This window comes from Halyomorpha halys, unplaced genomic scaffold (assembly GCF_000696795.3).
Source record: "Halyomorpha halys isolate HHAL.00 unplaced genomic scaffold, Hhal_1.1 Scaffold988.1, whole genome shotgun sequence".
Taxonomy (NCBI): domain Eukaryota; kingdom Metazoa; phylum Arthropoda; class Insecta; order Hemiptera; family Pentatomidae; genus Halyomorpha; species Halyomorpha halys.
Genome location: NW_027106576.1, coordinates 83061 through 96678, shown reverse-complemented (window position 1 = coordinate 96678; position 13618 = coordinate 83061). Strand labels below are relative to the sequence as shown.

General features: G+C 30.4%; 1 long non-coding RNA gene across 1 annotated transcript; it reads right to left on the bottom strand.

The window, feature by feature from the left end:
• Positions 1–368: 368 nt before the first annotated feature.
• Positions 369–3651, bottom strand: LOC106687619 (uncharacterized). Its single transcript, XR_001344190.2, has 2 exons — positions 3160–3651; positions 369–566 (listed from the first exon to the last, which is right to left on the bottom strand). It is a non-coding gene; the product is annotated as an uncharacterized lncRNA (long non-coding RNA).
• Between the last annotated feature and the right edge of the window lie 9967 nt (positions 3652–13618).

The following is a 13618-nucleotide window of genomic DNA, read 5'->3' as shown; positions in this document are numbered from 1 at the left end:
GCATATTTTAATCATGGCATTTTGGAGGAGTACATTTAGTGATTCTTAAATTATTTTTGTCATAGGATCAGCTATTAAGAAAACCATGATTTGGAGGGATCATTTGAAAAAGGTATCAACAAGTCAAAATTATAAAAGTTCAAAATTGTAGTATAAAGTTCCAGGCGATAAAAGATGTACACAAAATGACAGAAAAAGTATTGTACTATAAGTTAAAACTATTTTTTATGACATTTCGTGCAACTTTATCGACCGCTCTCCGCTATCATCTTCCTACGTTTTATTATATATTGTCAACTAATAATCATACAAACTAAAAGCTTAAATAATAATATGCTAATAAAATGTTGGCATATACAAGGCTCATATCAATTATATCTAGTGTATATATTGAAATAGAGTAATAATCGATTACAGGCATTGTTTTTTTTATTTTGATTACATAAGAATATAAAAAACATTAACATATTTAATCTCATTTTGATTATTTTCTGAATTCATGGTCATTCCTAATCTTGATCTTCTTTGATGAGGATTTTTGGGGATGTCATTCTTTCACTAATTTCCTGTAAAAAATAATTATGGCGTGAAAATTCTGTAATGTAGTTGAATTAACCTAAAAAACAAAAGAAACATTTATGGTATAAACATAAAGTGTTAAAAAACACACGAAATCTTCACCTATTGTTTAAATAGATATCGATAATGAGATATTATTCTATAATTTTGAAAAACAAGATATTAAGTTATGAAGAACAAATAATTTGCCAATAAAAATGCCCGAGTGAGAACGATCGAGGTTCAGTCAAAAGACTAATAGTGAACGCAAACCAATTATATGCAATTCTTAGATAGTGATTCTACTAGGGAAGTTTAATGTTATCAGATTTATTCACATTGGTATAAACACAAATAATATTTAAATTATACAGGGTGATTTCTAAGCTGAAATTTGAACTACGGACCTCATAACAAGAAAATAAAATTTCAATAAAGGTTTGACCTTAAACCCATCGTTTATGAGAAATTCATGTCCAAAAATATTTAGGTTATAAAAAATATATTAATATGTGTACTAATTATTTTAATAAAGAAATATAAAAATTAAATTTTGTTCAATGTCTCGAGTATTCAGACATCTTTCTCCCAAAGCAGAAGTGGCTAAATGGCACTGGATAAGTGCTTATATAAATTATAATTTCTCAAATTTCAATTATCCTACGTAAAGATTTAAGGTAAATGGCTTGGCTCGCATAGAATTTAGGTTTGATGCCCCCCTCATACAAAAAATCTAGTGGTATCAGATTTGGATACATGCATCCAGTGATGTTCGGTCACTGCTGCTGAGATAGAAAGATCTAAGCTTGCCTTAATGCTCAAGGCTATCTCTTTCAACAACATTTGATATGAATGATAATGTTTGCATTCATTAACCTGACTAAATATTAACAAATAATTTATTTTTATTAATCAAGGAATGTTTGGAGACTCTAAACTGGGGATACTAACTCACTATCAGTTTACCAGAACGTATGAATCTCCTTATGTTGGAACAAATACGTTCAAAAAGTTTTATTATTTTTGATCCTACAAAAATTTGAAATTCCAGGAATCTGCTTCTTTGAATTAACGGTATTTTGGATATTGTGGTATATTTATTATATTGGTGTGTATATAATTTATTTATTATTTTGAATGTGCTTGTAGAAGTACGTTCATCACTCACTGATTATTTAAAAATCTACTTTCATATTCCAAATGTGACTTTTAAAATCTGCCATATTCCTTAACAAAGAACATTTTTATTGTGAAAGTAATTTATTAAATTACAACATTTTGATTAATCTATATCTTCTATCAAAATAAAAAAAAAAGTAAACAGTGCTCAAAATAATTTTTATTCACTGTTTTGCTTAGCACCAGTATATTCTAATATTGTTACTCATCAGCTTATTCTTGAAATTATATCTAGTGATATTGGATATAATATCAAAAATATGCACTGAAAAATATTAATATCGTAAACAAGTATTTTTTTCCGTCTTGAAGAGAATGGTGAAGAAAAAATATAAGTAAATATACCCACCCCCTATTATACCAGAACGTAAGACCCCAAATATTTTTTAAGAAATTCTTCTTATATAAGAGTTCATCATGTTTAAATCGAACCAAAATTTCCAAAGCTCCGGTTTCTTTGGATAACAAATATTCAAATATATTGTACTCGTACTTATGGATATTTTAAAAATTATTTTGTGATTTGCAATAAATATATTGTAATTTACTATAAACAACTTTATTTTAGTTATTTATATTTTAATTTTTGTTTATTTTTTTATATCAATCAAAATTATTATAAAAATACCTTATGAACCACATTAAATTCACAATTTTTAATGTAAAATTACATAATAAATAAAACCTAACTATAATTGGGTCACTTAATTAAATAAAGAAAATTATAAATAATTAAAATAACAGTTTTATTCGTTATTTTAAAGTTATTTTTATAAAGCTTCAGTTTCTTCTATTGTACATCTTCAAATATGTTCAGTTTCACTTTAGTCAACATATTAAAATATATACATACAACTTCTGGAAGTATTTGTAAGAGCTTGTTCAAAATCCTGCTTATCCCCAGCTATTTATTAATTGAAGTAATTTTTCTCGATGCTTATATCCATAATGTAAAAAACAAAAGTTACTTATTCACATAGTGCTGTTTACGAAGATTTAAATTACTCTATTTTTCAAAGTACTTTAAATTTAGTTTACAAAATATATTTGGCCCAAATTTAAAAAATACGTCTTTATTGAAATATTTTATCGCTAATATAAAAAAAATACATAAAACTGAATATTTTGCAAAATATAATATTTATTAATAAATTGTAAATATGGAAACTCCAAGACAAATTAACTCACTTAATAACAGGTGAGAATTAGCTGGATTTTAAATAAGCTCTTATTCACAAATCCTTTAAGCTTTGGTTATAAAACGCTTATTTGATAAAGTTAAAATCATTTTTATAATTAGATAGAAATAATTAGATTGAAAAATTTTGATTGCATTACAGTTTTTATTATAATAAAATGTCAATATTAGAAGTTTTAATAGATAAGAATAAGGTTACAGATGGAGATATCGGCATATTCTACCTGAACTTAAGACCCCACTTATGGATTCTGGGTACTTTGAAAGAAGACCTTTCTGCAGCAGAGTGTATGACGGCATTTAATCAACATCTTTCCATCCGGACAAGGCTTTTCGGAGCTCTTGATTGGCATTGATCCAAAAAAGACTGTCTTGTTACCGATGTCGAAAACCTCATCTACCTTAGGAATTTGGTTCTTCTTGCAGCAAAGGGTGTGCCTGCATCGAGTCATTGTATGACCAGGAGGACAAAGTATGCTCCGAAACCTGGTGATCTTATTGTTACTCATGTCAGATTCGTTGATAGTTTCCTTCTCCACAGAAAAAGTCAGGTCCAGGACCAGAAGGAAACAGAAGAGCCAGCAGAACATCTCGTCTCAGTGAGCCAGGGTAAACTGACGGCTGGAAAAGGACGGCTGGAGGCCAGCATTAAAGATAACATTTTGCGAGAGGAAAATTTGTCATCACTAGCATGTGTCATTGCTAATTTTATGCAATAGATTCTATTACACATGTAATACATTGGTTATTTACCGGTAACCAATCTAATTTAACCATATTAAGTGGTCATGTTTTCATTTACTGGGACTGGCCCCTCCCCCCCCCCCCGACCGGATTAAAAGCAGCGTAGCTGAAGTGAAGAGGATGTTCAAATCTTTTTACCTTTACTGCACCAACTGGCCAACGAGTTTGTATGTCACATATTATTTTTTCTCCGGCTTTTCATATATTACTTCTCTTATACTACTCCTCACTCGGAAATCTGAGTCCCAGAAATTTAGATTCTGGATTTAGATTTCACAACGTACCTTAAAATCTATTTACTAGGTCTTAATTTACTAATTAGGAGTAGAAAAAAAAATTATATCTAACAACATTGAAGCAGCCAAAATTGGAAATTGGCATGATTTCTATTCGGCGTCACGCATACTCCCAGTTTCAGCTACTTTTACAAAGTTTCTTGATTTTACTTCTTTATTTTATTTTTTCGAAGACTGATGAACTAGTTATAAGTAAATGTTTTCGTAACTAGGCGTCTAATTATAAATCATTACCAGCTGCTAGAAGCTCGTCCGGAATCGACCAGGGTGCGCCACTTTCGTATCACTGAAGCTCGCAACTTTATAAATGATTTTGCTAAAACATATTGGTATTTTCATATATAAATAATTTGTATATATAGTACTTAAAAATATTAATTGATTTATATTGAAAATTTGCGACAATATCACACCATAAAAATATTAGACATGACCGCTTCTCAATTGCAATCAAACGCACTGAGGCTTTAATTAACGAATCCGCTGGAATGAAGAAAGATCTCTCCTCTTCGGTAGTTTGGTGTCATATCTGTTCTAGCTGCATTAAATGAAATTTTTTCATCCTTCTGTTTCCTTAATCGTATTGTTTCCTATCTACAGTTCTTGTCCTTCAGGCCGATCCCTTGATATGTATTGATCTTTTAACAATTCTGCATATTATTAAGGTTTCTCGCTATCTGTCCTGATACCCGGCCAGGGTGTAATATCTTTCAAGAAACCTTTCACAGTGTCCCTGGATATGTATACATATGTGTTTATTTGCTCTATCAGAGCTTTTAACACTTTGGTGTACGACAGTTTGTGACGAAGGATCAGAAGCCAATTAAGCTGGTACAAACCCCTCCTAGACATGTCAAATGTTCCCACCCCCTCTCGGGCCTATTGGGGGCGAACACCTTGGGGGCGATCTGTCACCTATGGCCAATGAGGAATTAGATTTTTAAAAAAGGTATCGCCTCTAAGGAGAGGTGGGAGAAAAGGGGCAGGACAACTAGATCAGGAAAAGGGAGCATTGAAGACAAGGAAGCAGCAGAGGTACAGAAGTAACAAGACGTCTAGAGAAGAGCATGGAATTAGAGAAGTCGTAAGAAGGGCTCTGCAGAAATGGAACTCCCGGGCTGAGATGACTCCCACGGTTACGACAGAACGACACCAATGGCGAAGACATCATCCTTACATACCTTGAAACACACAGCACCCAAATCAGCAGCTATAAATATATATTAGGCAATAAGTAATAATATCGTAATAATATTTTATAGCAACCATTTATTTGAATCATTTCAATAATTTTAATAACATCATTGTAAATAAATACTTAGTTCCTTTATGTAGTTTATTTACTATCATATTACACAATATCACCCCTTATTATGTTATATAAGTAATGGTAATAACATTTTATAAATATAAAGGTCTTTAATTGGTAACTAGTAAAAACGTAAAAATCCTTTAGAAAAGAATCCACTTATAATAATAGTTTTGCAGGACTCAATATAAATTAATTAATTAATTTATTATTTTGGATAATTGCGTTCAGAATTATACTATCATACTCGACTAAATCCTGAGACAGTACAAAGCACTCTGCAACTACAACTGTTTCCTATCCTTTTGGCTACTTAGTTATTCTCTACCTGCGTGTCAAGAAATCATCCCGTGGCACATTCGATCCTCACTTCATTCCTAAGAAAATGTCTTGTTGAGAGCCCTCTGTAGGAGTAGTAAACAGGACCGGTACCACTGAGATCAGCCATCCTTACACACCTGTAAAGGAATACCTCGGCATTTAATAATTTTTAAAAAAGCTTTTAGTAATTTTTAAGAAACTTTCTTAATTTTTCTTTTCTTCTTCCAAGCCCCATGAGTGACAAGTGATGTATGTCTCAGTATATCACTCCGAAATTGTTGGAGCCCCTTGGCCCTTGAAGGTGCTTTGTTGGTCAGCATAGGTGCACCGTAAAGTAGGGCTTGGCTCACTCACCTTTGTAGATCATTAATTTGAGGCAGGAGAAAGATTAGGAGAGGTTAGGAGGTGATTAAGCCTGTAAGACTTTGTAATGCCCTGCTTGATCTTCTTGAACTTGCTTGAAGTCATCTCAATGAAGCCTTACAACTTTTTATTCACAGAAACTCAACGAGAAAAAGTCAGGACAGTATCCAATAATGATTAATTAAAAATAAAATACGTTTTATTTTGTTTATATCTTATCAAAATTGTATGTATTTTTTGGAACCCTGTTCCATTATTTTAAATGTAATTGAATCCTCAACATCAAAAACCCAAAAATTAGTTGACTCAACCGATTATTAGCAGAGAAACGATTTATTGTGATTTGTTTCCATTTTTTAACCGCGCTGATAATGTTATAATCAGGAAAAATTTTTTATTTTGGTTTTTATTAGTGCTCTTATTTCCTTAATGTTTTTTTCAATCTGATAAAAATATGTCTCTTCTCATCTCTTTAAGTGAATTGTCAAATCTTTTATTATTTAATATTTATCAATTAAGGATTACTAAAAAAATATACATAAGATATTTAATTATTTAAAAAAAAATAAAAAAGATCTTAAGGAGTGATTTTTTTTCAATTATTCATTCAAGCCCTATTCACCTATTTCATTAATGAGACCTATCTGGCAGTAACAAACACTTAGTCGTACGTCGACTAGCCATGTTTAATCGAAATCGTTCGGGCTGTTTTTGAGAAGAATTGTAAAATAAATTACATGAAATAGCACGTTTGGTTAGTCGATTTAAGCAAAACATTAGTTGTAATATCCCTGGCATTTTCTGAGTTTGATTGTTCATATACTACTCGGTTGTTCATGACAATTTCGGTTAAAACTGGAATTATAATTTTATCACTATCGCAATTTGCAGCATCGTACTTAAAGATTTGTAGTCCGCGTTCTATACAGTTTGACTACGTTAATGGTTGTAACTCCCTATAATTATGAAAAGATAATTATTTTTGAATATTCAACAGGGAAGGATGACTGAAATTTCAAATTCTAAAAATTTAGGAGTAATCTATCTAATTAAATTTATTAATTTCTTTAAAAAATAGGTTTTTTAAATTAAAATTTTAAACATGAGATTTATATCAAGATTTAAATTGTCTCCTTTCATGCTAAACATGAACCTTTTCCAAAAAAAATTAAACTTATCTAGATGAGATCAAAATTGTAAGAGCCCCTTTTTATAAAATCTCAAAAAGTGTAAAATAGGTGATAAAAATTGACACTTCAATCGATATTAACAAAAAGAGTTACAATTTTTTAGTTTTTGAGCAACATGTAGGTATACTCACATATTTGGCGATACTTGGTAGTTTGGACTCAAAAATTCTCAACTAGTTCTTTGAAAGCCCAAGATCGCAATACTTACCTTCTTTTTTTTGGCTCAAGTCCTTCATTGAGGACCTATACAGCCCCAGAGTGGGAATGTCAAGGTTCATTTCTCGTGCCCGCCGCGAAATAAACATTGACCAGCCCAGGTCAAACCCATACTCTACTGAACGAGCTCTGGAACCCTCACCCACCACACCCCGCTCAGCCATCACTTTTTTCTCCTCAGTAGTAAGCCTTAGTTGAGACGTATATTGAACATAAATTGTGCAGCATACACAGTGTAATACCTTATTACATTGTTATACAAAATAAAAAACAAACAATTTAAAGCAAATATGATTTAAAAAAAAAAGTTACATCATGTGCATTAAGAATAGCATACGAAAAACGAAAAATACATAGAACTTTAGAGAGTATAAGAACCACTATATACTGAATCCTGGAACGTCATTATTCCAAAACTTTAATATTGCAGGGCTATTCAACAGCATATAGCTTCTTCAGCCAACAGGCTGAATTACTTTTTGTATTTATCATACAGTATATGTTCGGGTAGAGGCCATGATTCCTCTCACATTAGACATGATATCAAAATTTTTATTTTCCATAAGTGAAAGTAAAAATCGCATTTTCACCTGATGCATTTTTAATAAAGCTAAAAATATTTTACAAACCTTGAAAAGCTACTTCTTTACAACACCACCCTCCATTACAACGACCTATCCTTTGCCCGTTCGGACATGAGATCACCGGGACCCTAATCATTGTCCTAGTTCTCTGGATCCTGGACCTGGTTTCATTGGTATCCGCTGATGAAGTTGAGAGGAACAAGAAGGCAAAGAGGAAGAACCACTGAATTGACATTATGTCTTGAAGAAGGAAATAAGACTGAATGTGATAAGAATGATCTTATGTTTTTGTGACCCTAGATATCAAGGTCCGCTTAAGGGATTTCAAAATCTGTTTACTAGACCTCTACTATTATCAAATCCTATATCTATTCCCTTCTATTCCTATTTCAGCTTATAGAATAGAACAATATATAAGTATATGATATGATATATAAAATGAACTCATTTTAAGACTATTATTGGTCTAATACGTCTTGAAGGCATAAATAGCAAAAAAAAAATGCATTTTTTTCTTATTGAGGCGTCATCATCAATCCAGAACTTAGTCCCCTCGTCCAGTCGAGGAAACTCAAAATTCCTTAATCAAAAGTAGGCTAAATTCCATAATAATAAAATTACGTAAATTTCCACAATAACTAATTACCATAAATTCCGTACTCAGAAGTATGGTATTGTCATGAGCCAGGTGCGCTTGGGAAGGTTAAAGAATTAATGATGATCCCGAAAGATAGACCACATGCAACTGTTGTTAAACTAGGAAATTAAATAAAACTTTAATGCTCCATATCTAGCCCGAACCGAATACCAATCCTTCCATTATATGCTCATTAACCACCCAAACCCACTTGTTTTTAACCTTGCCTCTTCTTCCATCCCTGATAATCCTCCTAAGTGCCTGAAAAGAAGATAGCCTTGAGACCTTCTAATGTAGAAACATCATTCGAGTGTTACCAAAAGGTATTTTCTCTACATGCCTATATCACTCCATTTTGATCTTACATCATATTGACTCGATGTATTTTATCTATCTATAGTTGTATATGATAATAAAAAAAATTAGTTTCTTTACATGCCTATATCACTCCATTTTGATCTTACATCATATTGACTCGATGTATTTTATCTATATATAGTTATCAATGAAGCATTGATTTTTGGATTGAGTATATATTGTGACACCCCAGTTTGGCTGATGACGGTTGTGGTGCACGTCTTGTGGTGTGAAAAATGTCTTCTTTTTTTCATGAAAATTTTTCATATTTATACTATTTTCTCTACTACTAATACTAATCTCATTGGATGCAAAATATATCCATAGTATATTACTACATATTACCTTTTGAGTTCTTTTTCTATGGTCTCATGAGGTATTGACGGGCAAGAATTTGAAATCATGATCCATTTAGTCAGGTTAACTATTTGATTTACGGAAATATCTTATCAATGACTATTGATGTGCTCTTCTTCCGAGGGCTGTCTATGACTTCTTAGTTGAGAACCACTGCAATTTTTAGGACTGTATACCCTAATATGTAATCAAACATTTCATAAATTAATGAATACAAATAAATAAATCTTAATTTTAGCATTTTATATTACGTTTTTTCCCTGCTGTTAAAATTCATAGCACAGGAAATAAACATTTTTTCTCTCTTCTTCTATACCGTTAATTGTTAATTTTCTTATAATCTTCTTAAGTAGGAAATGTGAAGTTAATATTTTTTGACGTTCAAGAAGTAAACATTAACATAGAATAGGTTTTAGGACATTTATCTATAAGTGATTTTTTGAATACAGTTATATTGGTCTTTGTGAACGATTTTTTTAATAAATTAATCATCAAAATTATAATTGAACAAATGATAAAATACAAATTGAATAAAAAACTTAATAATTGCTTTAGAGGAATTAAGATCCTAAATAATTATATGATTTGCTTTGAACGGTAACTATACTGAAGAAAAAATCTCTCCTTTTGTATTTGTTCTCTGTCTCTGTCCTCTCTGATAGAAAAATATATTGTGGATATATTTTTCATCTAGTTAAATTATGAAAATATGAATATTTTTCATTTTAAAATATTGACTTTTGTCAGGACAAAAGTCCTTTTAAGAGATGGACGGTGTAATTATTATAATGTGTCATAATTAAAAGTATTTTAGTGAGCAGCAGTTTGTAGCAAAACTGGTGCTGTAAGCAGGTCACCGAAAAAATATTTAACATCCAAGCCAACCTGGTGTGACATTCTAACTCTATTTCGACTTAATATATTGTAACTCTATTTTTGGAAATGAATTTTGGATTATTATTCCATTCTGCCTTCTCTGGATTTCTCCTTCTTCCTACATCCTCAGACCTTTTATCAGGATCTACAGCGATTACCTGTAGAACTGGCTATCCTCTCAACTCTAAGCAAATGCTTTACTGGGAGAGTACCCATTCCTGCAAGGACCTGAAACTATTACCTCACGAAATGAAGATTTCATCCTGCAGGAATTAACGGCGAATCATTGTAAAACTCGTCAATATCTCTGTCAATTTATTTCCTACCCAGCTTGCCTTACCTATTGTATAATCATTGCCTTCATATGTAGAGTATCTCACTTCTTAAATTGGTGCCAGGACTAATTATTACAGTTTGGACAAGTACATATATTTAACATTTGTATTATTATTTTAAGTTAAGAATTATTTACAATTTATATATAATTTCACTATTAAATTAAATTGTTATTGATATTTATTTACATTTTTATGTATTTCGTAGATAAATGTAATGAATGAAACCGTTTCAACATGATACGAATATTTTGTGATTTTTTATTTCAATAAAATAAACTTGTGATTATTAGACATTGACAACGATGGTCATAATAAACAATAAATTTAAACAAGTAGCATTAGCTAAAATATGTTTCAAGTTTGGAATATATATATATACTTTTAGTGAAGATGAAACGAAAATATCTCGGAAGAATTTCTCTGGTATATAGATAGGAGTGGAAGAATGTCCAGAGGAATGCGCCTTATAAGCAAGTGTTGTCACAAAACAGTAACAAACTCTGTCAGAGTTAATTTTATTTTAATCTTGTCCAATTGATTACTCATGAATATAAATTTTACTAATTTACTAATCAATACATGAGGGAAACTCTATTTTATTATTTATTTATTTTTATTTTTTTTTTGTATTCATTTATTTACAATTTTTCTGGTGGCCATTTTCAACAAACGGGGAGGGTAGTACGTTTTGGCTACAGATTAACACCCTATAGAAACAAGAGTGGAAAGGGCGAGTTTTCATCTGGTGTGCGAACCAGTAGGCGGTTTGTAGCAATGAAAGTTCGTTCAGGTATCACCTCAATATAACAACTGCATTGGCGCCGGTTCGAGGGTTAATTCCGTTTATTTTATTTGGTAGTGGTAATAAAAACGAAAAGATTTGTTACCTGTAGCTAATATCGAATATAAATTTTTCTCCATTTAGCTGTAAAATTAAAAGTAGTTGACAAGAAGATTTTTTAACAATTTATTATTTGTTATATTTACCGTTATCGGCCCTGTGACGCGTCTGACTACGGATCAATGAGACTTATACTTAGCTGTTATTACAGACCATTGAATTGCAAACGGAAATGGCGAGTATATTTAAAATTGCTTTCGAGATTAACGAAACAATGAGTAAGATTGATTCTATAATTTGGGACTTATATTATACAACCTAGGCTGGCTCAAATATTTGATTTCATTTCCGTATGACTTTTCCTTTTTGAACTAGGCTGTACAGACACACTGAACATTTTGTAAGACAACGTCTTTTGGTCTAAAAACCATGTATTTATGCGGAAAACTCGAATTTCAAATTTTGCACACTACTTTCCATTACTATATATTCCATACATAGGTAAGTGAAAGTAAACTCAAAGTAATAAAAAAGTTATTACATACATACACTATTACATCTAATGCAGTTAACAGATTTATTTTCCTAAAAAAACGATCACTAATTTTTAATATAAAGAAAAAGACAAAGAGATAGGTAGTCCACAAAAAATCTAGAATATAATTGTAATAATAATTATTATAAAACTATTTTGAACTATGAGTTATTTTTTACTTGACTAGTCCTATATACACAACATTGTCTTAAGAAATGGTATAATCTTTTATTTTCTTAGTCTGAAACAATAGAAAATACAAAATACCTTCAATCATTGTTTTATAATTATATCTAATCAATATCTGAGACACACGATCGAAAACCTGGTATATTTATTTCGATTTGAAGATATGGGATTCAATAGATTCTTTAAGACTGCTTCATAGATTTTTAAATGAAATTTCGGAAATCTTTTATTTTTCAATAAATGAAGCTGGTGTTAAATTATGGTAATCAACTCCTGATTTTATGTATGATATTATAATAAAAAAATATTTTAACATACCACCAACTTAAGATGATTAAGAGTGATACGCGTAATTTATTGATAGTGATAAAATTACAATTTAAATAAATTCATTATAATAACATGCCTCATCGAAGAGAAAAAAGATATTCTAAAAAAGATAAAAAGTATTAATAAGATAGTGTTTTCAATGACAAAAAATACAGGAATAAATGGGATAGAGAGAGAAGAGCTCTGATTACAAAGAATACTGCCTAAATACAGCAGGTTGTTACAACTTCTAATGTGTTCTGGGATACAATACATATGCTAACATTTTTACTAATAAAGTTATAATGAAATACAAAATTTAAATAAATGATTAACAGTTAGGTATATTTTTTGTTTCAATTACAATTACATATCATAATATTTGATTTTTTTTCTACTATAACTGTGCTACATTTTTTTTTCCTTTATAAATTTTCTCTTTCCTTTTTGTTTTCTTCCAAACCCCATATTCTTAATTCACTCTATTTCTCTTTTGTTTATCTCATATTACTCATTCAGGGACTCAACAAAAATACGCAATGAAAAATATACATTTTATTTAAATTTATGGAATTATCAAATCTTTATTAAGACTTTTAGTGCACACGTAGAAAATAAAAATGAAAATTTCTATTATGAATAAATAGAAATTTAGAAATAATTAAGAATAAATTAATAGTCATAGTAGTGAAGTAATAAATAAGTTAAACAATAAATAAATGAGTTAAAAGTAAATATATTAAAAAGTTTTTAAAAATATATAGAGAAAAAATAAGTAAAAAAACAAACTAAAAACGACTAAAAAAGTTAAAATTTACAATAAAAGAAACTAAAATATGATATGATTCTTGAATGACATTTAAATTAAAAGAGGTCAAATTTATTATTGGACTACAAGACTGCTGAGAAAGATAGAGAGGTACTCAGAGACCTGTTAATAATATCTGTAATATTTATGGAGTATCGGATCGTTTAGTATTATATTTATTGGAAAATATTGACCATCAACAGCATTATTTTATATTTTTTATTTTCCTCTGCCTATGCCTTTTGAGTCACTATCAACAAGAATGATACCCAAATGATTCAATGTAGAAGATATCTTTTGACTTTTTAAATGATAAGTTATCACAGTTCCTGTGATGAGTCCGTTTCCCTGGGAGCCGATCATGACAGAGCGGCGGTTTTCACGAAGTGGAGGATGCCGCTTCGTGGGTTTGG